The sequence below is a fragment of the Pimephales promelas genome, chromosome 9, assembly GCF_988280905.1.
Source record: "Pimephales promelas chromosome 9, fPimPro1.hap1.1, whole genome shotgun sequence".
NCBI lineage: Eukaryota > Metazoa > Chordata > Actinopteri > Cypriniformes > Leuciscidae > Pimephales > Pimephales promelas.
In genome coordinates, this window is record NC_142777.1 from 29,070,567 (window position 1) to 29,097,546 (window position 26,980).

At 36.5% G+C, this 26,980-nt stretch overlaps 1 protein-coding gene across 3 annotated transcripts in view; it reads left to right on the forward strand.

The window, feature by feature from the left end:
• The window catches only part of LOC120460687 (leucine-rich repeat and immunoglobulin-like domain-containing nogo receptor-interacting protein 2), a 292,825-nt gene that overhangs the window by 174,673 nt on the left and 91,172 nt on the right, over positions 1 to 26,980 (forward strand). For all 3 annotated transcript variants that reach the window (XM_089134953.1, XM_039648602.2, XM_089134954.1), the window contains exon 4: positions 1,494 to 1,572. The gene's annotated coding sequence lies outside the window, so the exon portion shown is untranslated. The remainder of the gene's footprint in view (positions 1 to 1,493; positions 1,573 to 26,980) is intronic.

Sequence of the window (26,980 nt, forward strand, 5' to 3'; positions counted from 1 at the left end):
AAAGTTTAGTTATTAGTTTTCAAAAGCTTTGAAATAAATGAACTATAAACTAGATGTCTGTGATTCCCTTTCTGAAAAGTAATGAATTATAACTAAAGTTGGATGTTCTAACCAGGCATCGCCATTCTCTTCTTTAAAGAGAGAGGCAATTTATGCCACAGTGTCTGAGAGAACAATGACAGGCTGATGGCCCTAGTGTGTTCTCCATGACGTCGGTGGCTTTGGGGAAACTACCGCTGATGATTAAGGAAGGGGTTGAAATGGATTTTATTAGCTGTCCTCCTCCTGACGTCTTTTCACTGAACACATACAGCCATGTTAGGGGAGTAAGAAAGGGAAGGCACGTTTTGTAATTTCACCTTGCACAGGTTGAGCTGCCCTACTTTTTCTGTGTGGATTTTAACACCCACAGGCATGAATCAATATCAAAGGGCTTTTCAGCTCGTCCTTTTGAAATAATATACATCCATGTGGCACCAAAACTTGCTTCTTTATGCTTGAAAAAAGATTATTGCTCCAATTCTTTGTGGAAGATAACAAAGTTATCAACGTTAGAGACAGCGTGGCCTTGTGAAACATTATTTTGCAGTGTGTAAATAAAATAATGTTACCTAGGTTGCACACGTTCTTAGCAAGGCCGTTGATATTCTCCAGTCATCTTGATCTTAGTCACCAGGCATAACAACGAGATCCAGAGAATAAATGATCAAACAGGAGAACAGCTATTGTCCTTGAACTGCTTAATGGGCTACTAATATAACTGAGTGTCAGGACTGATTTTTACAAGAGAGTCCAGAAACAAACTTTCTATTTTTTTTCCTCTACACGGTTGTCTTCTACATATCCCCCAGCTTTCATTAGTAATTCAGGACCTTGTGTTTGCATAATCACCTTGCCTCTGTCTACCGTCAGGCCTGTATGGAGAGACTCATTAGTGTCTTTTCAGAGAGTAAAAGAAAGAGAGAAATGTTGTCAGAATAAAATTATTTCCATTTTCCACAAGGCAGAGAGGAGAGGCTCGGATGGACTGGGATATAGATATTTCGAATCCTTGCTGAGAGATTCCAGGGGTTTAAATAACAAGAACAATGTGTCAAAGAACAGCATCCTGTGTAGTGCGTAAGAGGATAGAGGAAGCGGAGAAAAGGTAAAGCCTATTTATTCATGTGGGGCTTTGTACATATTACATGATATTGATTGAGCAAAAGTTTCATAGTGGCTTGGCCCAGTCTTTGCTAGAAGCGCATATGAAAGTCGAACCCTAGAGATTACGGGTAAAGCCAGGAAACCTCGAGCTTGCAGACAGCACTCGTGGTAATAACATACTGTGTTGGTTTTCACGTCCATAGGGTGTTCTGTTTGCTTGTGTTCTGAGCTTCTCCTAACTGTTGATTGCATGTTTGTGTTGGTTGCTTCCTAATTACACATATTTTTTTTCGCATTTGTTTCATCTCTGATCTTATTTAATACATTTATTTTGTGATTTCTTGCAGATTTAAAGGACAAACCCTAACGAGAAGGCTCTTTAATAGAACAAAAGCATGGCCAAAGGGAAGATCTCTTCTCCATGTGGTGAGCACAATCCTGATATTTCCTGATATTTTATGGTGAAACGTAGTGGCACGCCGTGTTGTTTTGTTCCGATAAATGAGAGAAAAATGCAAAATGTATTCTGAAAACATCAATCTGCAACAACAAACAAACTAATCAATCTATATTTAACCACATTTCCATTTCAGTGAGCTTTTAAGGTCTCCGCAGACAGCTGTTAAAAGACGTATAGTCACCGTCTAACCCCTTCACACACATGCATAAATATACAGACATGCACATACTCATTACTGTATGACACAGAGTTGATATAGATTTATTTTCCCAAATGACTCCAAAAGTCGAGGAAAGCAGGGGGTTGATTGAGTAGCAGCATAATAATCCTGGTACAGTGGAAGCAAGGAATCATGCATCAAAGTGCTTGCCGTCTGTAGGAGGGTTAGAGTCCCTCAAGATGCATTAGGTCTCTGTAATAGGTTCAGCAAGGTGCAGTGATAATGGAAGGATTCTAGGAACAAAGTTATTGATTATCACACAACCAGTGGCTGCGCAAAATTCAGCATTGAAGAATCGGCTCTCTTTTAGTTCAATCTGGATTGAATTGGCCACACATCACAGGAAGTTGAATTGGAATTTCACAGACATTAATTGTTCCTCCTCCTCGGCCTACAAAGGTTTTTAGTTTACTTTTACTTTTTAAAAAACTTTCTTCACATTTCAATTATTTTATTTAGTACTTTATTAGATTATATATAGCAATTCTGCATCCTGTTTGCTATATTGATTGGTTGAAACGTTTAGAGCAATCAAAAATCTAACTTGATTACAATTAATGACTAAAGGAATGTTTGGAAATGTAAACTTATTAGTATTTCTGACACACGACAGCAAACAGTTGTAAGGACGTTTTTTTTTAATACTTTCGCACATTACTGTATATGCGGAAAACCGTAATTTACAGACAAAGTGTTGTAAAATTGTTTACCGTTTGTTATCCAGCTGTTGTCAGATAAAATATAGTTGGCTGCTACATCTTTCAACAAAAGTTTCGAACTCTCCATTACATGTTCTTCCACTCTTCCATTTTCCCTGTCAGAAACTCAACATGCATCTGTATACTATATGTATACGATAATGCATAGCAATGTCTTACTCAGGAGGCAGTCAAATGAAAATGCATTTGCCAGTGTGATGTCACAGATCCTGCAAATCAAATCGAGCCATTTTCAGAGCTTGATTAATAATATTTGAAACTCAGAAAAGTTTTTTTTTTTTTTCACTGTAGAAATTATAAAAAACAATTAAGGCTGATGATGTATAAACACAACAACACACCTGTATGTCACAAAATATAGTCCAGATGTTTAACCACTGAGGATTGATGATGGTGACTAGTTTCTGGGAGGCTTGAGATTGAGTGACATGGTTGTCATGGAAAATTGTCTCAGAAAATTGCCATAAAATTGCCAGAGTGCCTTCTGTGTGAACGCAAACACATCCTGGGATTCATTTCAGCATTGATCCCAGGATGGGGTGCTAGTAACATTGCTGTGATCAATCCCTGTGTGAACAAAAGCCACAATCAATGCCGTTAGGGGTGTGTCGTAATGATGAAGCTGAGATCGTTCGCCAACTTGAGTGAATGGTACGTGATGCGCTAATATGATCGAATAAGCAAACTTAAGACGTCACATCAATCTCACGTGTCTTTACGGGATCTTTATAGGATGTGTAAGAGTACTTACAGATTCTGGAAAATCACTGGCAATATGAATGAACCAAAATTCAACAATCCCGGGACAAATCCCATAAATCCCCATTATCAGTGTATTTTCTGGAATCTCTGTGTGAAAAGTTTGTGTTTAGCAGTTGAGCATTTCTTGGAGATGTCCATGCTTTCGGTATGGATGTTCTTTCAGATCAGGTAGTATAGCTGGGAAAAGTGTTTGGGGAACTTTTTTTTTGGCTCTCCCATGTCCCTGGTGGCAGCTACGCCCTTGGTGTTGATTCTTCCATGAAAATCAGCACTAGTCTCACATTATCCCTGAACGCTAAATGAACTTCCAAAGTGTATTCTTATCTCTTTGGATTTAAGAAGACAATAGATGAAAATGTGGTCATCCCAAGACCACTTTTCTCTCTTGTTGTGTCACAATGAATCCCATGTGTTTTGAGCATGTAGTGTTCACTTTCACTTATTGCTCAAACCTGTTCAGCACTCAACTTGCAGGGTAAAGGTGCAACATTGCTTGGTTCCACATCCATGTGATTTTACTGTGTGTTTTGATGAGGGATATTCATTTTGAGGTTTCTCTTTTGTGTTGCTTTCCTTTTTTTATCGTATTCTGCAATAGGTGGGGTCATGAAAGGACAAGTGCAGTGATCAGGCATGAATTTATCAGTGGTAGTACAGTCGAGGTCAGACAGCAGAGCTTGTGGAATTGTTCCTGGATTGTCCCTTCATTGTATGCCTGTCTGAGGTCGATGTGTAATTTCATTACCTGTGTTAATAAATGACTGCAGATGATCCGACTGCTTCTGCCTCTTCATCACACATAACATATTGATCATATTATTTTATTTTACAGCATGTACAGTACACACTCATCCGAAAATATACCCGTAAAACATATATAAAAAATGTATCTCTCTTACTCTCTTGGGTCCACTATTTTTCACCTTGCATTGCTTGTCTGCGCATCTGCAAATGTGCCTGCTTCTTTCTGATGCAATATTTAATGTGTCTTTTTTAGGAGACATATTGAGTTTTGTATGGAATATTTGTTGCTGTGCATTATTTTCACTGCACTGTGAATATGATGCACAGCAACATATTCAATTATAGCTAGGAGCAATTATATCCTATTCATCTACAGCCTCATCTTGCTGCTGGAGTTACCAGAGATTGCATCATAGGCACCTCTGAAAGAATGTTGACCATTTGCCTTTATCTTTTTCTTTCTTTTGTTGTTTCTCTTTGATTTTCTTCCTTCATATAGGAATGTAGCTAAACTTAGTTCATAAAAATATAAATAAAGTAGTAATAAAATAAACACAATAATAAACCAGTAATAACAGAAAAAGGCACTTTGGATAAAAAAAAATTGATAAATGATTTAATGTTCTTTCTTTCTTTCTTTCTTTCTTTCTTTCTTTCTTTCTGTCTTTCTTTCTTTCTTTCTTTCTTTCTTTCTTTCGATCTTTCTTTCGTTCTTTCTTTCTTTCTTTCTTTCGTTCTTTCTTTCTTTCTTTCTTTCTTTCTTTCTTTCTTTCTTTCTTTCTTTCTTTCTTTCTTTCTTTCACTGTCTCTTTCGCTCTGTGTCAAGCTCTCTGCAATTACTTAGTGTAGTGATGGAGGGCCAGTTCATTTGGGACTGTGCCGTGACCAGGTAAAAGTCTCAACACAAAGACTTATGGTCTCTTCCTTACACAGCAGTTCTCTCTTGTGCATTGACTCCTATAGTATTTGACGATTAATGGGTTATTAATGGGTATTGTCATGCTCCTCCAACTGTCTTTAATTAGTAGAATTGAGTATTGTGACAGAACAGGAAGTTATTAGTATTCTGCTGTGTCATGGACAACCGTAGCCGTATTATGTCTAATATAAAAGGGGTGGTAAAGACTGATTTCTCTTTTCTAACTTTAGTTAGTGTGTAATGTTGCTGTTTGAGCATTAACAACATTATCAAAGTTACAACGCTCAAAGTTCAAAACAAAGGAAGATATTTGCTTTTAAAGAAAAGGACTTCAACAAACGGCTGGTATAGGGTTAGTGACATCAGTCATACAATGTACATAAACCCCGCCCCCAGGAACACACAGTCCATGTTGAGAAGAGGAAGAATGGTGTATAAAAGCACTTTAGAGTCAGCTCAAACTTTAGCATCCATCTTTTCACATGCATTAGAAAGTCAATGTGTGTGCATCCCACGACAGTTCCTATGTAGGTTACATGATAGAATATGCTAATTGAAGATAGTTAACTCCACATCAACAACATAAATTCATCAACTAACCATTCAGAGACATCCTGTTGCATTCTACAAACGCATTCTCATCCTTTAACGTCATATAGAACGCTATATGCAAAAACGGCGCTATACTACGCACATGGCACCCGTTACCGTTAATATAACACGCGCTGTGAGGGCTAAGTTTAGGTTTGGGGTAGGGTGTGCGTGTCATATTCACGCTAAAGGATTTATGACGTCTTGGGTTCGCGTGTTATATTAACGATAAAGGGTGCCATGTGCGTAGTATAGCGCCGTTTTTGCATATAGCGCTCTATATGACGTTAAAGGATGAGAACGGGCTGATTCTACATGTTGTCACTTCTTCATGAGTCTCTCCATCTTTGACTGACTCCGGTTTAACATTAAAGGGAGAACAGTTTATGTCATTTTAGTGTGTCTGCGAGAGGAAATCACAGCTGCTGACTCACACAAGCTCTTAAAACCCCGCCCTCTGCAGCAGCTCATTTGCATTTAAAGGGTCAGGCACAAAATGTTGCGTTTTTGCAAACCCTCAAAAAGTGACAACTTTAATATGCTATGTACAAATATGGGGTATTTTGTGCTAAAACTTCAGACACAAAACACACTCTGGGGACATCAGAGATGTATTTTACATCTAGTGAAAATGGCATTTTACCACCCCTTTAACATTTAAAGAATTAATTATTAGTGACTTTGTGCTACAGTAGTACAAAGTACAGTCTTGTTACTATGAGATTTATATATATATATATATATATATATATATACAGTAAGTCATAAAGCTGCTGTTTCAGAGAGGGAATATAGATGTCTATGTGAGTATATTTGTGTCCACCTCACATTATTAGCATAAACAAACAACAGAGATGCAACTCTAAATACCACAGCTATTTGTCAGAGTTAACACATTTCTGCTTCAGTTACTGGCTAATTCACAGAGCAGAGGAAAACTAAGGCCGTTTCAAATAGCAATTAAACACTCTGAGGTAAAACTATGAGTGTGTGGTTGGAGAACAATTTTTTATGCTTTGAACAGGAAATAATGAGCCTCAAATATGCATTGTTTCCTTTGGCAATGGGACTTAGCTTTCAAATCAATATTTTCCATGGAGTACATCACACTTAGTTTTACATCTTGCACTCTTGTCTTTCTCTTTGAGATCAAAGATGGGCTCATGCTAAATATCACAGCACCTCAATGCAATGCAAAGACGCCCTCTTCACCTCTGCATACAAATTACTGAAATATTCAGCTGCTCTTGTACGGGAAGATCAGATATCCCACTTTTGTTTCACAGCGAGAGCATAATGACTTTCATTGATATTCAGCTGTAAAAACTGTTTAAGTTTATTAGCACTTTACATGAGAGTAAAGAAGAAGAATCGTTCTACTTTGATTAATGGTGATCATCCAAACAATTAGTCGTTAACATTTAGACAGGCGGTATGGTTTCTTTTCTCTCTCTCTGAATTGCATTCAGTCTTTTTTTTTTTTTTTTTTTTAATCAGTTAAGCACATGACTTGTGTAAAACATAGTTTTTATCAGATTGAAAGTAAAAAAAAAAAAAAAAAAAAAAAAAAATGACTGAATGCAATTTCTCCAAGAACTGGCACTTGACAACCTTCTCAGACTAAGCCAGCATCATTCTTCCCATTTTTGCCTGTCAAAACACTGATGTGGTTTGGAGTGAGATGAGGAAATCCTCAAAATGTTTCTGTAAGTTTTGTTACTTAAAGACAAACCTGTTGTGTTCTCATTTACACAAAAAAAAAAAAAAAAAAAACATTCTGGATGACATCAGCTAAGTAAATTTAGCATGGTAGTAGAAGACCTCGATATGCCATACTAAATCTTCCATAAAAATGATCTGGTAATTCACAAGAATGTAAGCAATAATTATTCAAAATGAGGAGGTAGAATTGTGTCAAACACAGCTCACAGGCAAGATCTGTTTCTCAAGCAAATGTAAAAAGCATAAATGACAGAATAAGTATAGTATAAAAAGCCTATAAAAGTCTTCAAGCCAATATCAGTCTACTGAACACACACACACACACACACACACACAGTACGTATGTTTTTTTTAAAAAAAAATTGTATGTATACTTTAATTTATACAATGAATTATGCAACAAATTTATCAGAAGGATCGTGTGACACTGAAGACTGGACTAATAAATTGCATTTGCTGAGAATTCAGCTTTGTCATCACTGGAATAAATTGCATCTTAAAATATATAAAAAGTAGTGAAAAGTAGTACATTTTAAATTGGAATAATATTACAAAATATTACTGTATTACTGTATTTTTATTAAATAAATGCAGCTTAGGTAAGAATGAGAGACTCAAAAACATTTAAAAGTTTGCCACGACTTTGCTAGAATCCTCCAAAGTAAAGTACGAATGTCAGCAGATGTTTTGGTGTTGTGGGATAAAAGGCATTGCTATATTGGCTTTTCCGTATGAACCTGCACTGATCCTAAAGGGAACGGGGAGATTTAGCTTGAATGAATGAGCATGTTGTTAGTGCATGTGCAGGGGTGAAAATTGAGTGCGAATTTTTGGAATAGATTCAAGACCTCTGAGGATGTACTATCTAGTGCTGCTATTGTAAACCTGCAGTGTGTCAAGCACATGTCTCAGCCCCAGTCAACAGCCCAGTCAGTGTGAGGCTTCTGTTGCAATTTAATTAGACCAGATGAGTCTTGTTCAGCCAAAGACTCACTCACAGGGGACAGACAAAATGTCAGCCACGATCTTGCACACTTTTAATTAAAAGAAATGTGAGCTGAATTGGTGTGTGACGGCGACTTGTTTTGTTTGCCATGTTGTTGTCCTCGGTTAATTGCTATTAAAGGAGTGCGTATGACTAAACAGACGAGGTTTGATCAAAACGCTTGACATTGGATTTGGCATTTTTGCTCTACATTGTGAGACATTCGTTTTTACAGAGCCGTGGAAATTCATTTACTAATTGCATAATGATTATGATTCCACCACAACAGATACTGCTGCTACAACTGAACAATGACCAGTGATTTTTTTTTTATTTATTTATTTATTTATTTTTTTTTGGGGGTAGCCACAAGCTAATCTAGATTTACAATAAATCATGTCATAAAATCCCTCAGCTGAGAATCAAATGTGATCACATGACCATGAACTCTGAGAGAAAATACTCAATAAACAAAGTACATTTGGACTTCGATATACATCAATATCCACAACCAGCATGACTGCATACAAAGGTTGTGAACTAGTATCTGGTGCAATTACATTAATGAAACATTACAAGTAGAACCATCTTAAACATTGTCGTTTTTATGACATTTTTTTATTTATTTATGTTTTACTGTTAGATTGGAGTTTACATTTAAAGTACACTGTAAAAATGAATATGCTATATCTAAGCTATAAAATTGTGGCAACCGATTACAAGCAATATTATTAATTAAGTGTACAAGATACTCCATTCAGAAGCGCTGAAGAAATGTGCTAAACATTTATTTATTTATTTATTTATTTATTTTCACCATGCTTCCTTCATTCTTTTAAATGTCTAAAACCAGTGCAAACAATGCCACAAAATCACTTTTGATCATCCATTGGGTAACTTATGTCTAAAATGCACAGCTTTTTGCAAATAACACTCTTTGCTCATTATTTGCACATCATTACTTTAGCATCTGTAATTATCATAATTTAAACAGAAATGTGGCTTATTTGCATTGAAAGGACTTGCCAATTTACTTGTTTGTGCATTGTTCGAATTCTACCCTTTCATTCTTTGTGGCTGAATACAATGCTAAATCATAAATCTGTACCTATGTACAATAACATACTGATGTCCAGCAATATTTAAATAGTATATTGTATTTAATTTGTCTAATAGATCTAATATGTATTGGTGCCGAGAATTTTCATATGAACAAATTCATAGATTTCCGACAGTCTCCCTTACTTATGGGTTCTAATCCGCACTAGTATCGTTTTTTTTTTTTTTTTTTCCTCATTAAAACCGATTATGTTTATCAGTGGTTGTATATCACATAGGGACACGTTTGTGTGCATTTCACTTTGTGATTTCACTGAAACGAAAAGAGAGTCTCCGCAATGGATTAAAGCATGTGTCCGTGTGAAGACTGCGCACAGCAGCGCGAGCCACAAGAGAACACTGCATCCGCGCTACTGATCACAGTCAACAAGCACTTTGATCACTTGATTTCAAAAACAACACATTTCAGCGCTCGATCGCCTCTTGTTTATCAAACGAACGAAATGAATGCTCTGCTAGTCAACTAGAGATGTTTTATTTATTTGTATTTGTTACATCTGTGCCGCGAGATGTTTCAAAAGTGGTGGGGAGAATATCAACCCTGGCAAAAGGTGGTGGGTACATGTCCCACAAGCAAATAATGCCTATGGGGAGAAGAGGGAGAAGACTATACATCCTGCAGCTCGCTGGAGGGGTCAGGCTGAATAATCATCTCTAAAACAAGTCAAGCACTTTCTCATGTTGCTTGCTGCTCTTCTCACCATCAAATGACCAGCAATATTGCATGCAAGCATTTAAATCCACTTGCTTTGTTTAGTCTGCCAGTGTTGTAGTACTCGAGACTCGGACTCGTCTAGGACTCGGTCTCAAGACCATATTTTAATGGTCTTGGTCTTGTCATGGACTCGTGTCCATTTGGACTCGGAATTGACTCGTACTCGAACATTTTTTTTTTTTTAGGACTCGGAATTATTCCAGAGTCCACTCGAGTTCAATTCAAAATATTTTTCATGATTATTAATGTATGTTAATAAAATATTTCTTTAAATTGATTGACACGCCCAGTGATTGGTGATTTTCTAGTGCGCAACTGCACATGACCAATTGTAATAAAATTACTTTTAACACCACCTACTATGTGGCCTTTTTACCCTAAACTGATTATATTTTTTAAACTCTAAGTAAATTCAGTAAAAAAAAAAAAAAAAAAAAAAAAGGATTTCTCTAAGTAAATAAAAGTAAATTAGGTAATCAACCCTCACTGGTCTCGGTCTCGACTCGGACTCGACCGTCTCTGGTCTCGGACTTGACTCGGACTTGACTCTCTATGGACTCGGTCTTGACTCGGACTCGACTCTTTCTCTATCTATCTCACACACACTTTAATATCCTATTATACTCAATATATGTTGTGTGTGTTGTTTTTTGCATAGGCCTATCTAAAGTGTTAATGTTGCCACATGGTTATCAACAGTAAAAATTACAAATTTTACCTCTTGCCAGCAGGGAAAACCACCAACAATCAAAAATGCATGATTATATGGTGTCATGGCTTTGCTGTCAAAAAAATGTGGTTATAATGGAAGTCAATGGGGCAAAAACAACCACGAATAGTAAATGAGGGAGAAAAAGTTCAAATCTGATGCTGCACAAAAACTAACAATGAGTCCAATGTCCAAGACTGTGATAAAAGTTTTTAAAAAATCCAATTCACAATCATATTTTCAATTGAAAATATGTCATTTCCCCCTAAATCAGTGACACCATTTATGATTTTGGCAATGAAAGACTTAACATCCTGAATTATTATTATTATTATTTTATTTTTTTTTTTTAGTTTTGATTAGGACTGAGGTTGATATAATAGATTTGTGCAACATTATATATATATATATATATAAATTAAAATTTTATATATAGCCCAAATTTTTATATATAGCCCAAATTAAAATTTTATTTATAGCCCAAATTAAGACTCAAAATACCCAATAGTGGTTGAAAATATCCCAAACAGTACATAAGGATTTTTTTGACCATTTTTAGTTCAGCACTATGAAGTAAATTTGCCCTAGACGGACGGACGGACGGATGATAGGAGTTATCCAGGGCTGTTAAAATATTTCTGTCCTCTTTTCTTTTTCCCTCCCACTGCTTTGCTGTTAGGACTGTAAGCTGTGGTAGATTTAACCCAAGAGGGTAGCTGTAACCTACTTCAAGTGTCCTGTTCTCCTGCTTCTTTTCCACATCTTTTGTTTGTTCAGTGGAAATATGAGGCTCCTACGCTGTGCCAGAAAGCAGCAAGAGCAAGAGAGGCTCCTGTTGGCCAACTGTGAGCGGCTCTCCGCAAGCTTGGAATTAATGTTTCATTTATTTCTTGTTTATGATTTATTGATGCCGTGGTGCTTGTGTACGTGTGAGTGTCTGCGTTGTGCGTGTGGAGAGAAGAGACAGCGTTGTGTTGGATGGAACTGGGTCATTTTTATACTGTGCTTGTGTAATGCATTATCAGCACAGGCAAACATACTTTTGATGTTCACTGTGTCCAAAATTACTTACAGGACATAAGGGTTGGTCATGGATTATTATTTATTTTATTTATTTTGCAGTGTTTTTTATTTTAATTTTTTTATTTTTTTTTTTAGTTCAGGTCTTGTAAAAACATCAATACACACACACACACAAACACACACACACACACTAGATTTTTTTTTTTTTTTTTTTTTTTAACTCACCCACATATTCTTTCTTAAGCCGTTATTATTTTTAAGTGGTAAATAGTATTATATTATATCATATTATAAATTATATTGTATTATTAAAGAAAATAATACTATGTGAAAAAAAAATGTGGGGATTATTTGATGGATTTTGGACTAAAATATTTATTTAAAAAAGTAAACAAATATTTGTGTTATTTACAACTATTATAATAATGGTATGAAACTAAAACAAATATTTGTATAAAATTGTAAGTAGAAACATAAGCATTATTTTAAGGAGTTATATGCATATTGGTTTACTTTTGTTGTAGCATCAATTTCATATTTACCCGGCCCTATATGTTACACTAAAATGATTTCCATTACAGTCGGATAGGCCCTTTTTGTCTAAGTGGCTTTTCTTTTGCATAAAAGGCTACGATATGCCGGTAGTCAAATGTCTGTATTGCGAGACTACATGCATGAATGCATGGCACGTTAGCACACTAGCGAACAGAGGTGAATAACAAGCACTGAATGTCTAAGTCACGGTGCACAGACACACGTGAACTGCATGTAAATGGTGTGTAATTGTGAGCTGACCGCATGCATGTGCATGAGGGCTTACGAGTCAACTCGGGTTATCCGGTTCTCAAGGTAAGACACCCAAAGCTTTCCCCCTCTCTCCACTTGTGCAGACAATAGGAAGCTAAGTAGTAGCACAGGTGGCTTACACCTCTTCACGTGGGAAAACGCAGATGCAAAGCTCTCTGGTGGCAGCTTGAGTCACAACAGGAGAGAATCTCTCAGATTCTTTCAGTCTCACCCTTTTAGCACAAAGTCAGACACTTCAAAAATAACGGAATAGTCTGTAGCATGCACAGCCCACCACGAGACAAGCTTTAAGTCCCTGCGAAACAGGCTGCTGACTGACTGAACAGAGGGGGTGCGAAAAGGCAGATAAATACATATTTCATTGAATCTTTCAGTGTGTGATGTAATGTTGGAGAATGTAGAAGGGAGAGGGAAGCTTTGATGTCATATTTTGCTTACTGATCTAGAGAATAATCTTGTGGAGGTGCTAGGGGCGGGCTTAAAAGTCCCAGCTATTTTAAAGTGCTGAATCTTCAAAACTGTTGTCTTTACCAATAGGATGTCATGCAGGGTCACTATTCATTTCAGCCCGTTCTCATCCTTTAACGTCATATAGAACGCTATATGCAAAAACGGCGCTATACTACGCACATGGCTCCCTTTATCGTTAATATAACACGCGAACCCAAGACGTTATAAATCCTTTAGCGTGAATATGACACGTACACCCTACCCCACACCTAAACTTAGCCCTCACAGCACGTGTTATATTAACGATAACGGGTGCCATGTGCGTAGTATAGCGCCGTTTTGTCACTAGCGTTCTATATGACGTTAAAGGATGAGAATGCGTTGTTCATTTTTATTAGGGCTGTGCAAAGATTAATTGCTATTAATCGCATCCAAAATAAAAAAAAAGTTTGTGTTTACATAATATATGTGTGTGTGTGCTTTGTATAAATACTTAGTATATATAAATACGTATGCATGCATTTATATATTTAAGAATTATTTGCTTGTAAATACTGTATATTTATAAATACGTAATCTATATTACATATAAATATAAATTTTACATATGGATAACACTTTTTTTAAAATATATACATGCATGTGTGTGTATTTATATATATATATATATATATATATATATATATATATATATATATATATATAAATAATTATACATAGCACACACAAATATATTATGTAAACACAAACTTTTATTTTGGATGCGATTATTCGCAATTAATCTTTACACAGCCCTTTTTTGATAAATAACAACAATAAAAATTATAATAATATTAATAATTATTATTGTTAGATTATTATTACATTTATTATTAATAAATACATAAATATTACATAATTGGTCACTATTAATATTGACCTATTAGCTTATTATTCAACTTTTTTGTTGACTTTTTGGTCATATCCACCAAACATAAAGTACATAATATAACACAGACATATACAAAGTAAAGGATTTTGTTCCTAAATTTTGCATGAAGTGGTAAGCAGTGCACATCAAAGTGGGGTTACAACTAGGTTTGGTGGGACCTTTTTAGATTCATAAAACGAATAATAACATTTCAGCATTTATTATAATGTGTGTATTTTGCTATTTTTATTAAAAGATGTAGCCATACGCGTTCGAGTTCTGGGGAGAAAAAATCCCTGACCCTGGATTCACAGGAGAGTATGCTAATGGTACGTGCACATACATGCTAAGGTCATAAAAACAACACCTTCTCTCCACCATGGGAGGCTTGGGTTTGACCTCTTGAAGTCTGCAGTGCAGGGGATGGTGTAGTTGAGAGGCTTGAGATGGACTGGACTCCCTGTGGCACTGAGAGGAGGTGAGGAAGAGTGCAGAGGTCTTTTATGAGGTCATGAGTTTCATACTTTAATCTAATGGATCTTTTTTGTCGTTTAATACAAGGATGGCTAAATTACATAATGTGTATCCTTAACACACAGCATTTGTTTATGTTAATCTCTCTCAATCTGAAGCTGGGACTGCATCATACATTATATGAACTGCTTCATGTTATTCCTATATGTCATGGATGATGCAATCATAATGAAGTTTATATCACTCTCCTGAACAAATTTCCCTATATCAGCTTTAGGCAATAGTGCAAAGAGTTTAGTTCCAACCCTGCTCCAACACTAGTTTTCAAATAAGCCTGTAAGACTTGATGAACTTGATCGGTGTGTTTAATTAGTGTTGAAGCTAAACTCTACAGGGATTTAGTCTGTTACCCACCTGGAACCGAGTTTAGCACCCCTGTCATATAATGTCATGCAGAGATGTCTCATACTTGTGTGAACAGTGCAGATATCTTCAAATGGAGCCCATCAATTCTTGCTGAATATTGGGTAACACTTTACTTGAAGACTAACATGACACCTTCATAATCATGACATGAAATATGTTATGAATATGAAGGAGGTTGTATGCATGTTTATGACAACTGTCATTAAGTGTCATTCGCACAGTTATGACATTTTTAATGCAAATATGACATTGAGATGTCTTTGTTATGACACCTTGACATAAATCAAATCTTTGTCATGACAACTTGACATTACTAAGGCAACACAACCTGTCATAAACATGACATAGCAGATTAATTATCAAACTTAAGAAACCACCTAGCTTTATTGGGTGACATTACATTAAACTATCAGGTGGTTGGTTTTGACATTGGCTGTCATGAAGCTTTATAACTTTTTAATGACAAATTCAATTTGTCCCACTGTAGTTGAGGTCACAAAGAATATTCATGACACAGTTATAATGGCCTCATGACACCCAATGTCAAAGTCAACCACATGACAGTTTAACTTAATTTTATGTCAAGTTGTCATGACAAGGTCACTGACAGGTTATGGTTTATGTCAAGATGTCATAACAAAGACATCTTAAAAAATGTCATATTTGCATTCAAAATGTTATTATTGAGCGAAAGTCACTTAATGACAACAGTCATGAACATGCATAAACCCTACTTCATATTCAAGACATATGTCATGTAATGGTTTTGATCAGTCATGGTCATGTCAGTCTTATGCACATCCCTTCAAGTAAAGTGTTACCAAATATTGTTGGACAGTGACGAGATGCTGTATTTAATGAAAGAGACCAGCCAAGAAGCGCTGAGTACATACTAGTTTTTTGCCTTTTGTTTCATATTAATTTGATTTACAGGTACTTTCTACACAATATAGATGGACGTAAAACGTAAAAGCTTAAATATCTTGGAAACTGTTGCCAATCAATCATTTTAATTGTCTTTTATGAATTCAGCTCATCCGCATACTTAATAAATAGCATATTTAATCTTCTAAAAAAAACGTACAGGTGTTTTTTATTCATTTAAATATTTGTTATTATTTATCAATATTTCTTTCTGATAAATACACTATATTACAACTAAAAGAGCACAAATAAAAGTATATAAATACAAAAGTTTAGAAAAAATGTAAAAATATGGCAATATTGAAAAAAATATGATCAGTGGAGATGGATGGATGGATGGATGTTTCACTGCTCACAAAATTAGTAATGCAACTCTCTAGAGAATATGACCATATAACTATCTCTGCTTGTAAGGTTGATTTCCCTCCTTCATCTCTGTAGTGCTAAGCCAGGATGATAAAGGCAAACTGGTGAGTGTCAGATCTGCCCCCACAAAGATAAACGTGAAGAGGGCCGTATCTGCCTGCCACAACTCACCCGGGGGTGAAGCCCATCTGAACAATGCTTCACAGCTGATGGCCCTCAGTCCTTGGTGTAAACAGAAACAAATGTGGCATTTGGAAAATAGGCTGTAAATAAGAAACTAGAGCATGCTGGGTATGTGTGATTGAGGAGGGAGAGAATTGCCCACTTGTCAGTTTGGATGAGGTTAGCGTTTAAATTGCCCGGCTACAATAATCGAATGCAGCAGGGGAGGATGCCCCACAAACCGCGGCCAAAAAGTGTGGCGGAAGTCATCCGTGCTCATCATAGTAGTAGATCGGGATTGCTTGCAGTTGTGTGCCGAGTGCCCTGGAAAAGAATGTCTGTGACATAGTAAATGAGTTGAAAGGGTGATCTTAGAGCTTAGTCAGACTTACTTATGTTTTGTTCTGTCTTGAAGGAATCCGATGTACCACTGAAGTATTCATTGTTTAAAGGGCTGTGGCTTTGTTCTACGCCTTGATGCCATCAGGGGCTCGTTCTTCGTACGTTGCTTAAAACATCCGAGATCAAATGAGACATCTAAGATGATATCATCGTGCTAATCATGATCCGGCTAATTGGGTTCTTCGAAAACACCTGTTGTTTATGATTAGTATCGCTGGATTGAGTTATCTGAGATAACTGCGCGTTCTCGCGTTGGTTTAAAAGGGGACATGTATCGATAGCAGAACCAGTGATCAGCAACGCTGCTATTGGCTGTTCAGCATGGCCAAAGAACACGCCCAGTTTTTCTCCCAAGCAGAGCAAGCGCTTTTAATGCAAGGTTATGCCGAATTTCAGTCTTTAATTAAAACGCCAGGGAACAACTCAAAGTGTGCAAAAGCCAGGAGAGAGTGCTGGCAAAACTAGAAGACAAATTAAATGCGTTTGTGGTGGCCATGTTAGATGTTTTAATAACTTATTATTATTTTATTTTTATTTTCATAATTTCATAATTACTTTGTTCATTGTAATGTCGAGTCACCACACTGTAATAATGGACATGGTGAAAGTGAAGTACAAAAATATTCTACTTAATGGTAATTTTAGGCCTTATAGGCCTACTAGTCTCTTTTAAAAAGGCACTGTTACATAAATGATTGTCTGTTTATAAAAGCAAACCGGAAAAATGCTGAGAAAAAAAAATAATAATGATGCTCCTGACCCTGGCAGAAGAGCTGACCCTTGGGTTGAATGTGAATTGCACTGTGAAGGGCATCCCTGGGTTCAGCTCTTCCAGACCCACATCAGGGACCAGTAGCAGCAACATCACTGGGAAATGAGATTTAAAATATCTTTGTAACTGTAAAATAATTTGTTGCTGCATTAAACGAAGTAGACCTATAATCCAAATTGGCTGGTTTAGTCATTTCAACTGTTAAATCTTGAGTAATGATAAATTGCTTTGTCTTGTGAAAGTAAAAACTGATAAACTTATGTTAATGTAAAAAATATTTTGCCATGAGTTATCAATCACATTGCACTGGAGAGTGAAGAAAACTTCTCAGATGACTGTCCTTTGGAGGAAGTACTTTAATTTAATTGATGTCTTTAATTGATTTCTACTTGTGCCTGTGCCTATTATTTCTGACAGGAGTCCACATACAGAAAGGCCTACAGAAGAGTCTGCACACAGCAGTGATACAGGGGTGGGCAGTGTAGACAACTTTTGCTTTTTATTTGTTGCATTTGTTCCCTAAATGAGTCTTCAACAGAAAATAGAGTATTTTGAAAAAACAAAAATCAGGGGGAGAAACAGAACTTGAATAAGAAAAAATTGCACTAGAAATAGAGTTGCTTCAAAATAAACTTCAGAGTAAAATCACACAGAGTACTATTACTGACCTTGCATAATATCTTTTAAAAAGATGACTGAATAACTGGCTTTTCTTTACAAAGAACTATTGAAATAAAACTCTAAGCAAACAGAGTTTTGCAAATTTGTCTTGTCTTTTATTTTAGGCTTAATTAAACATTTTTTTTCTTTTTCTGATGTTTGCAGTGTTGTGTAATATGGCACATGCAATGTCACAGGCCCTGTCAGGTGCAACCCTCAGGGTTTTTAGACATTGAAATCTTCCCTTTAGTTGGCCAAAGCTCATGTCATTGTGTGCCCTTGGGTCAGGGAATGGGGTCATAAAACACCTGTCTCATGCAGGATCCTGTTGTAATCACCTGTTTAATGGAAAAATGCAGTTCTCAGCATAAGTGTATGTAATACCGTGAGTTTGATATTTATAATTTTCCTTACCATGTTCAAATAATGTTCATAAATGTGAATCTCTTAAAATTCTTGAGTCATGCACAGATCCTGGCCATTTTGCTTTCACACTGATTTGTGATATAGAACATGGTCACACACCATCTAAAAGATTTTACTCAGTCAAATGCCTTTTAAAAAAAGTGATATAATATTCCAAAAATTGTAATAGTAATTTGGCTGCACTGTATAAGCCCCCTTTCTGCTCACAAAATCCCTTCATTGAGGCCTTGATGTGAACATGTGTGTAGTCTACAGTGTATGGCACCAATCACGTAAGTTAAGCCTGAGGGACTGTAAGTCATAATCGGCATGGTCATCATGATTGCATTATCTTCATTAAAAATTATAATATACCCTAAGTTGGCAAAAAAAAAAAAAAACTAAGAGCACTACTTTGTGAATGGCACGACAGAAAGCTTATCAAGTTCTCCGCATCTCCAATAGTGTAAGCCACTCGCAAATAATTTTAGGGCAATGCAAACATTTTGTGCTGTTGTTGAAGCCCGATATCGAATCGAACATTAATGTGCATTTCCAACAAAATAATAATGTATTTAAACGACACCCTCACGACGATCGTTTCACGAGAAAACAAAAATAAATCTCAGAAATTAAGCTACACTATCGCGCTGCGCTGAAGGACTTCCCGTATCAGCCGCGATCTAATCCTGTTTACATGAAATAAGCCTGCTCGCGAGCAGGTTCAAGCTGACGGACCTGTTGCTATGACAGCAAGTCCAGGATGAGCGTCGAAGAACCAAACGATCCAAGATCATGGCAAATCGCCAACAATCAAATCCAGCTAACTGAGTTAGCGACGTACGAAGAACGAGCCCCAGATCTCACATGAATGCGTTTACTTTGACTGTGTGCCATCAAACCATTGCACTCCATGTCTGACAGTGTGTTAGCTAATTAAGTAGTCACTGTCTATAAGAAGCTGGAAGAGGGAAAACTACGTCGTTCCATGCACACGCCTCCAGGCAACTTGTTCATCCACTGTAAAAAATATTGTTGGTTTAACGTAAAAAAGTAACCAACCTGGTTGCCTTAAAATTTTAAAGCTGATTGAACTGTAAAAAGTGAGTTAATACAATGAAGGAGATTAATTTAATCATCAAAAACTCAAAATAATAAGTTATCTCAACTAAATAAATTATTTAAGTTGATTTGACAAAAGAAAAAAATGTTGTGATAACAAATCTCGGAAATATATATATATTTTTTTTTTTACAGTGTCCTTATTATAATTAGAAGCAACGGATTTTACCTCCGATGCAGTGTTCATTTTTTTTTTTTTTTTTTTTTTTTTTTTAATGTCTTTGAAATGTATTGATTTTGTCAATTATATTTGATACTTTTTGCTTAATAAAACGGGATCTAAATTTAGCTTATGGAAATACAATTTTAGTTTAATATTTATTTATTTTTATTATTTTTTTTAGTTTAATGAGTTTGGTCTGATTTGATATTATTGAAATTTGTCAGTTAAAGCGATAGTTCTCCCAAAAATGAAAATTTTGTCTGTAATTACTCACCCTCCTGTTGTTCCAACCCCGTAAGACTTTCGTTCATCTTCGGAACACAAATTAAGATTGTTATTAAATCTGAGAGCTGGATCACTCCTTCATAGGCTTCTCTGTAATTGATATCTGCCAAGACCAAGTCACTCTAGTGTCTCAATCTTAAGGCTGTGTCTCATTTCTCTGTCTTACCCCTTACTCTTACCCCTTCCCCTCGGTTTTGCGTGTTCATGTGAGGGGAAGTGGTGTCCCAATTCTCATTTTGATTAAGTGCTAGGGCCAAGGCGTAGGGCTACATAGCCTTTGAAACAAAGTTTGCAGAGGACCACACTTGAAAGAGAGGGGTAACAAAACTGCCGGCATCAAGTTTTGTTTATTATGGCTGAACGTCAAACTGTTAAAGGGTTAGTTCACCCAAAAATGAAAATTAAGTCATTAATTACTCACCCCCATGCTGTACCAACCCAGTAAGACCTTCGTTCATCTTCGGAACACAAATGAAGATATTTTTGATTAAATTTGAGAGCTGTATAACTACCACATAGACTGCCTAAGGGACTGGCTCTTGACGGCCCAGAAAGTCAATAAAGAAAATGTTTAAATATCCCATGTGACTACCGTGGCTCAACTATAAGTTTATCAAGCGACGAGAATAAAAATAACGACTTTATTCGACTATTCCTTTTCTTCCTTGTTGGCTAAACTTATAGTTGAGCCACGGTAGTCACATGGGATATTTAAACATTTTCTTCATTGACTTTCTGGGCCATCAAGAGCCAGTCCCTTGGGCAGCCAATGTGGTAGTGAGACAGCTCTCAAATTTAATCAAAAATATCTTCATTTGTGTTCCGAAGATGAACGAAGGTCTTACGGGGTTGGTACAGCATGGGGGTGAGTAATTAATGACTTAATTTTCATTTTTGGGTGAACTAACCCTTTAAGCAGTCGCACAAATGTGAGTATTTTGACACTCAAGTTTTATGATACTTTTAATAAAATGTTGAATAAAAGGTTGTTTGAGCGGTTTTAATTGTAATATTTTTGTTTTGAATCGGTATTAAACCGCTAGCAGCGATGCGCTTTTTGTCGAGCTGAGCTATCTGATAATCCTTATATTATTTTATTAACTTTGCGCCGCCGTTAAATACAATGAAACATACGTACCATTTGATCCGTAAGCAGTCGTATGCGTCTGAGAAACAATTTTCTTCGGATGGCACCCAAGCGTGCAAAGAGAGAGCCCAGGCAATTAATAACGACGGCATCTTCGTTTGTTTACCGGTATGTCAACGCTTGTCGCCTCTGTTGATGCCTGTTGACAGCTATAGCGGCAAGGGAAGATGACGCAAACGGTAATCGAGTGATGTCTCATTTCTTAGAGGAACGTTCTCACTCCTACCTCCTTTCACTCGGTATCGAGGGGCAAGGGGAAGACTCAGACTAAGGGGTAGGGGAAGGGGTGAGACAGAGAAATGAGATTGGCCCTAAGTTTATCAAGCTACGAGAATACTTTTTGTGCGCAAAAAGCAAACTAAAATGACGACTTTATTCAACTATTAATTTCCTTCTCTGTGGGCCTCGAGTGAGTTCACGTAGTGTAACTGCGCAGCGCTTCTGTGTTGTACGTCACACGTAGGCTCGCATTAGCCGAAGCTGTTCGTGTGTAATGTGTGTGATGTGCAACACAGAAGTGCAGTCCTGTTACACTACGTGAACTCACTCGAGGCCCACAGAGAAGGAAACATCCACAAGCAAATGAAAGTCGCTTCCTGAAGCTGGCCACTTGAGCGGTTATCTCTGTGTTCCCGGGACATCTGTGCCATCAGAGAGGGTGTTTTTTTGCCTCAGGTCTAACACAACAGGCTGCGCTCCAGACTAACCCCACATCATGTAGACATGGTACTGCTTTAAATAAATACTAGACAATGTGTGGATTGAGGTAGGCCTGCTATTTGATGAAAAAACTTAGTTTGGAGGTAAAAAAATGCTTTTTTTTTTCAAAGCTTCAAACGGATTAAGTGATTTCTTTTTGTCATCTTGATTTGTCAATTATTTAAATTAGGCCTATTTTATGTTTTTTTAATTAAAATTATTTTATTCTGTTTTTCTGATTTTTTCTGTTTTTGTCACTGTCAAGTGCGTGAACTTTTGATGTGAATCCAGGATCCAAAATCCAGGATGTGAATCCAGAATCTGTTGTTGATCTGTTCTGCTGTTTGCACATTATAATAAACCTGTATTTTTAACGGGTCACAGACACTCGTCAGTTTTATTTTTATTTAATTCAATAGGCTATTATAATCATATCAGTTAACGGTTAATATTTGGATAACGGATGGCGGTTGTCGGTCGGGAAAATTAATGAATGAGCAGATGGAGATGAATGGACATGTATGGCAGCATGCGGTAAGGAGCATTCTTCTGTTTATGATATATCATACAGCTATAATAACGACAAGACATTTCCAAGCAATAGCCTATTGACATCATATCTGGGAGATAAGTCAACATATTAGTAAAATAACAGGCCCGTGCAAATGCGAAAATTCAGATGTGGATGGATAATTTCAAATTCACATGAGGTCCCCAGATACTGTGCATGGGCTTTAGATTAATACATGCTTTATAAGTATTGTTCATTCTTAGTTTGTTAACTAAAGTAGTTCACTAATTTTAACTAATGAAACGTTATTATAAATGTTATCTTTTTTTGTGTGTCATCTTCATTACGGTTGAAATATATATATATATATATATATATATATATATATATATATATATATATATATATATATATATATACGTATATATATATATATATATATATATATATATATATATAAAATCTTCATTAAAATATTTTTGAAAGAAATTTTATGATGATAAACAGGAAAAGATAGATTATTTAAACCCATAACAACAACTAAATAATCCTTTCAAATGGCCATTTGCATGATGTTCTGTGAAACATTTTGTCTTTTAATGCACAATAATATTTCAGTTGCTTTGTGGGGGTGTACTTGTTTGACGTAAGAGTGTGGAAAAACACATCTGACCTCCGGCTCTCTCTATCTGAGCAGATTTATTGTGATCACCAAAAGTACATGCAGCATTTTGCATGTGTCTGCCTCTTATGCACTAAAAACTTGCTGAATCAATACTTCACTCAGAAGTGCCTGCAGGGTCAACATTTGTTCTCCCAAAAATGTGAGATTATAGATCAACTATTTATTTCTATGAATGTTTGTGCTTTACTTCTGTTGGATTTTTTATTTATTTATTTTTCCACTTCTTTGTCTTCACTCCAAGAGATCTGGCCTTTTGAACTATTTCGAAATAGATTCATTTATGAATTGTCAAGCATGACGCACAACTTTTTTCTTTTTTTTTTCGTGTACTTATTTTTACTTTTTGTAGACTGTGACATCCACTATCCGTGGACTTTTACCCATGATGGCATAAGCTATAATTAAGGTGCCTATAATAAAACTGCTGGTAGTTTTTTTTTTATTATTATTATTTATTTATTGTGACGTGGAGCCATCAGACAAATGTGTAACCTTGAGGCAGGGTGCTTATAAATCCTATCACTTTGACAAGGAAAAACATCCCATAGGTTGAAACCTTAACGGTGCTAATATACCATAAATGCTTTTCCCTCACATAGGGAACTAAAACTGACATGAACAAAGCACTACTTTATCTTCAGCTTAGATTTGTATAGAGCAGGGCACACCAACGATTCACACTTAATCTTCTCTTTACCTTGGAAATCTAAAGTATCAGCAATTTCTCTGCCCGACAGGCAAGTGGAGGAGAATTGGTTATGACTCCTCTGTTATGAGTGCCATTCATTTCAGAAGTGACAGACAGGGTGAGCACAAAAGCACACACACAAATAATCATATACCCATTTTAATTGTAAAGAGGTATGTTTGCAAGTAGAGGGTTTAGGACAATAAAAACTGACATAATAATTTATTAGTATTTTAGGGTCTTGTTTTTTGGCCAAAACAGCATCATTTCATCTAGGGAATAACAGATACAGTACAAGTCTTTTGCAGTGGCCAAAGGCCTCCACATGTCCTCTTCCAGAACAGTGGCCAGGTCACTATGTGATTCTGGTTGAGGAAAAAGTTTTCTGACATGCTACTCCAAAAAAAAAAAAAAAAAAAAAAAGTGGCTCAAAAATATTTAGATCTGGTGACTGTGCATGCCATGGGAGATGTTCAACTTCACTTTCATGTTCATCAAACCATTGTGTCACAAGTCTTGCTTTGTGTATTGGTGCATTATCCTTCAGGGTATAGTGTTTGAACCATTAGGTGAACATGGTCCTCTGGAATGGTTCCGTAGTCAATGCTGTGATATTGCTGCCAAAACCATTGGTGTTCCACCCTTGTGTTTCACTCTGGCCATGCAGCAGTCCGAGTGATACGCATATTTGGGGCTTCTCCACAATTTGCATTGATATGGCAAAGACAGTGACGGTGGGCTCATCAGAGAACAATACATGTTTCACATTGTCCACAGCCCTAGATTTTCCCTGTTGGCACCAATGAAACCGACATTTGGCATTGCCACTTGTGACCAAAGGTTTGTCTAGCAGGCCGACCATGATTTCAATATGGGAGCTCCCGACTAACAGTTGAAAGCAGGATAGTCGAGGTGGTCATTTAATTCTGCAGTGGGTTGGGCAGCTGTGGTTTTATTTTTTGGATACAACCCGGGTTAGTACCTGGACATCCCTTTCAGACAGCTTCCTCTTGCGTTGACAATTACTCCTGTTGGATGTGGTTCATCCTATGTGGTGGTGTGCTGACATTTCCCTGGAGGTCATTTCCCAGCTCTCGAAACACCACAAAGACTTGCTGTCTGGGTCATCAATGAGCCAGTGAGATGCGCACCAACAATTTGTCCTCTTTTGAACTCCTATATTTATCCTATTATGTTGTGTGGATTGCAATATGTCATGTGCATCTGTACAATTGCTCTGCTAGTTCAACCTTCACGCTCAGCTCTCACTGATGGAATATAAACTTTAGTGAAGATTGGCCACCAGGCCCGGCATATTGTATATACTGTAGGCATGAAACCTCTAACACAATTAAATTCTGTTCCTGTTTTTTTTTATTATTATTATTATTAATCAGATACTGCATATTATTGTCCTTTGGTTTCTCTGATTGGTCACACAGCTGTAGAAATTGGCTGTCAGACCCAATTATAGTGTTAAATAGGGTTCTGTGCATACATATTTTAGTTATTTTACATTAACTTCAACATTCTGTAACCCAAGTGAGTCTCTTTTCAGAGCAAGTTCGGTTGAAATGTGCTGTATGTATGGAACCAGTAGACTTTGTAAGGTGTGTGCTTTTTGCAGTCAGTCACTAATGCTAGAGCTTTCAACCTCTCTCAGGTTATGAAAAAAGGCCAGAAAAAAAATGGATGTTTTGTGGCTAGAGATAAAGATATTACTCCCTTTAAGTGTTTGGGACACTTAACAGTGCAGTGGGAGATGCCTGAAATAGTTTGGAATGAAAATGGCATCTGTATATTTGCAATACAAAGCCTTGTTGTCTACAATTGTTATCTGTTGCTATGGTTACACGTTTTTGTGGGTTATGGTGAGTAAGGGAAGGGGGTTGGAGAGTCCCATCTGTTCGCAAATCTAGATATCAATCCCAAACATTGACTTGGTGAATATAGCTATTTTTAAGCACTAGATCCTTGACCCTTGATAATCAGCTTGAACTTTAACACATAGCAACTCCACAGCATATTTTTTTAGAAATGTATTTTGTTTTAATGTCGAAACATAACCACAACAGAGCATCTAGACTTTGAGAATTACATTTATTTATATTTTTTGATTATACTTATGTTTAGATTGACTCTTTAAACCAGGAAAATAGTTAATTTTCAACTTTTATTATCATTAGTCATTCATTCATTTGTTCATATTACTGATATATTATGTCATATTATATTACAAATGCATTTTTTGCCATGCCCTCAAATGCGATGAGCCAATCACAGTGCGCAGCTAACCCAATACACTCGGACTGCTTCCACGTCCATTGAAATCAATTGCAGTCAGTTTTAATTCGTTTTTTCTTGTCATTTTGTAAGTTTAAAATGGTCAAACGGTGTGCATGGGGTACATGCAACTCCGACGCTAGGTTCCCGAGAGGCTGGGCGACAGTGTGTATTTTTTTTTTATCCTTTCCCAAGCCACATCTCAACCGAGATAAGTGTCTGCTCTGAATTAATTTATGTGATTAAGTTATGCGGTAGACCATAAAACCAACCAAACGTGGATAAATTAAACAAGGATGTCTACATCTGTTCTAAGTTAAATCAACAACATATTTGAACGTTATCTTTAAAATCTCTAACGTAACGTTATGCTAACGTTACTAACATTAGAAAACGTAAACGTTAGCTTCTAGCTGCGTTGTACATCATGTCACTTAGCTTCATAAACGTATCTGTAAATAACCGAGATAACAAATGTAAACAATGTTGTGCTGAATGACTCGTGTAAATTCAGTAGCACCAAACAGTGATGGCAACGATATGCGCGTTATCACGTTTACACTCTGACCTGTACATTTTTGCCTGGAGCTGAAGCTTTTCATCGAACTTCTCAACATAAAATTATTAATATAACCCTCCAATGCATAGTTAAGGCCCTTTAGGTGACTTCGAGATGATATATAATCTTTCTGTCTCCAAAAATCACCAATTGCCTCTTGTGAAATGTCCAACGCATTCTCATCCTTTAACGTCATATAGAACGCTATATGACAAAACGGCGCTATACTACGCACATGGCACCCGT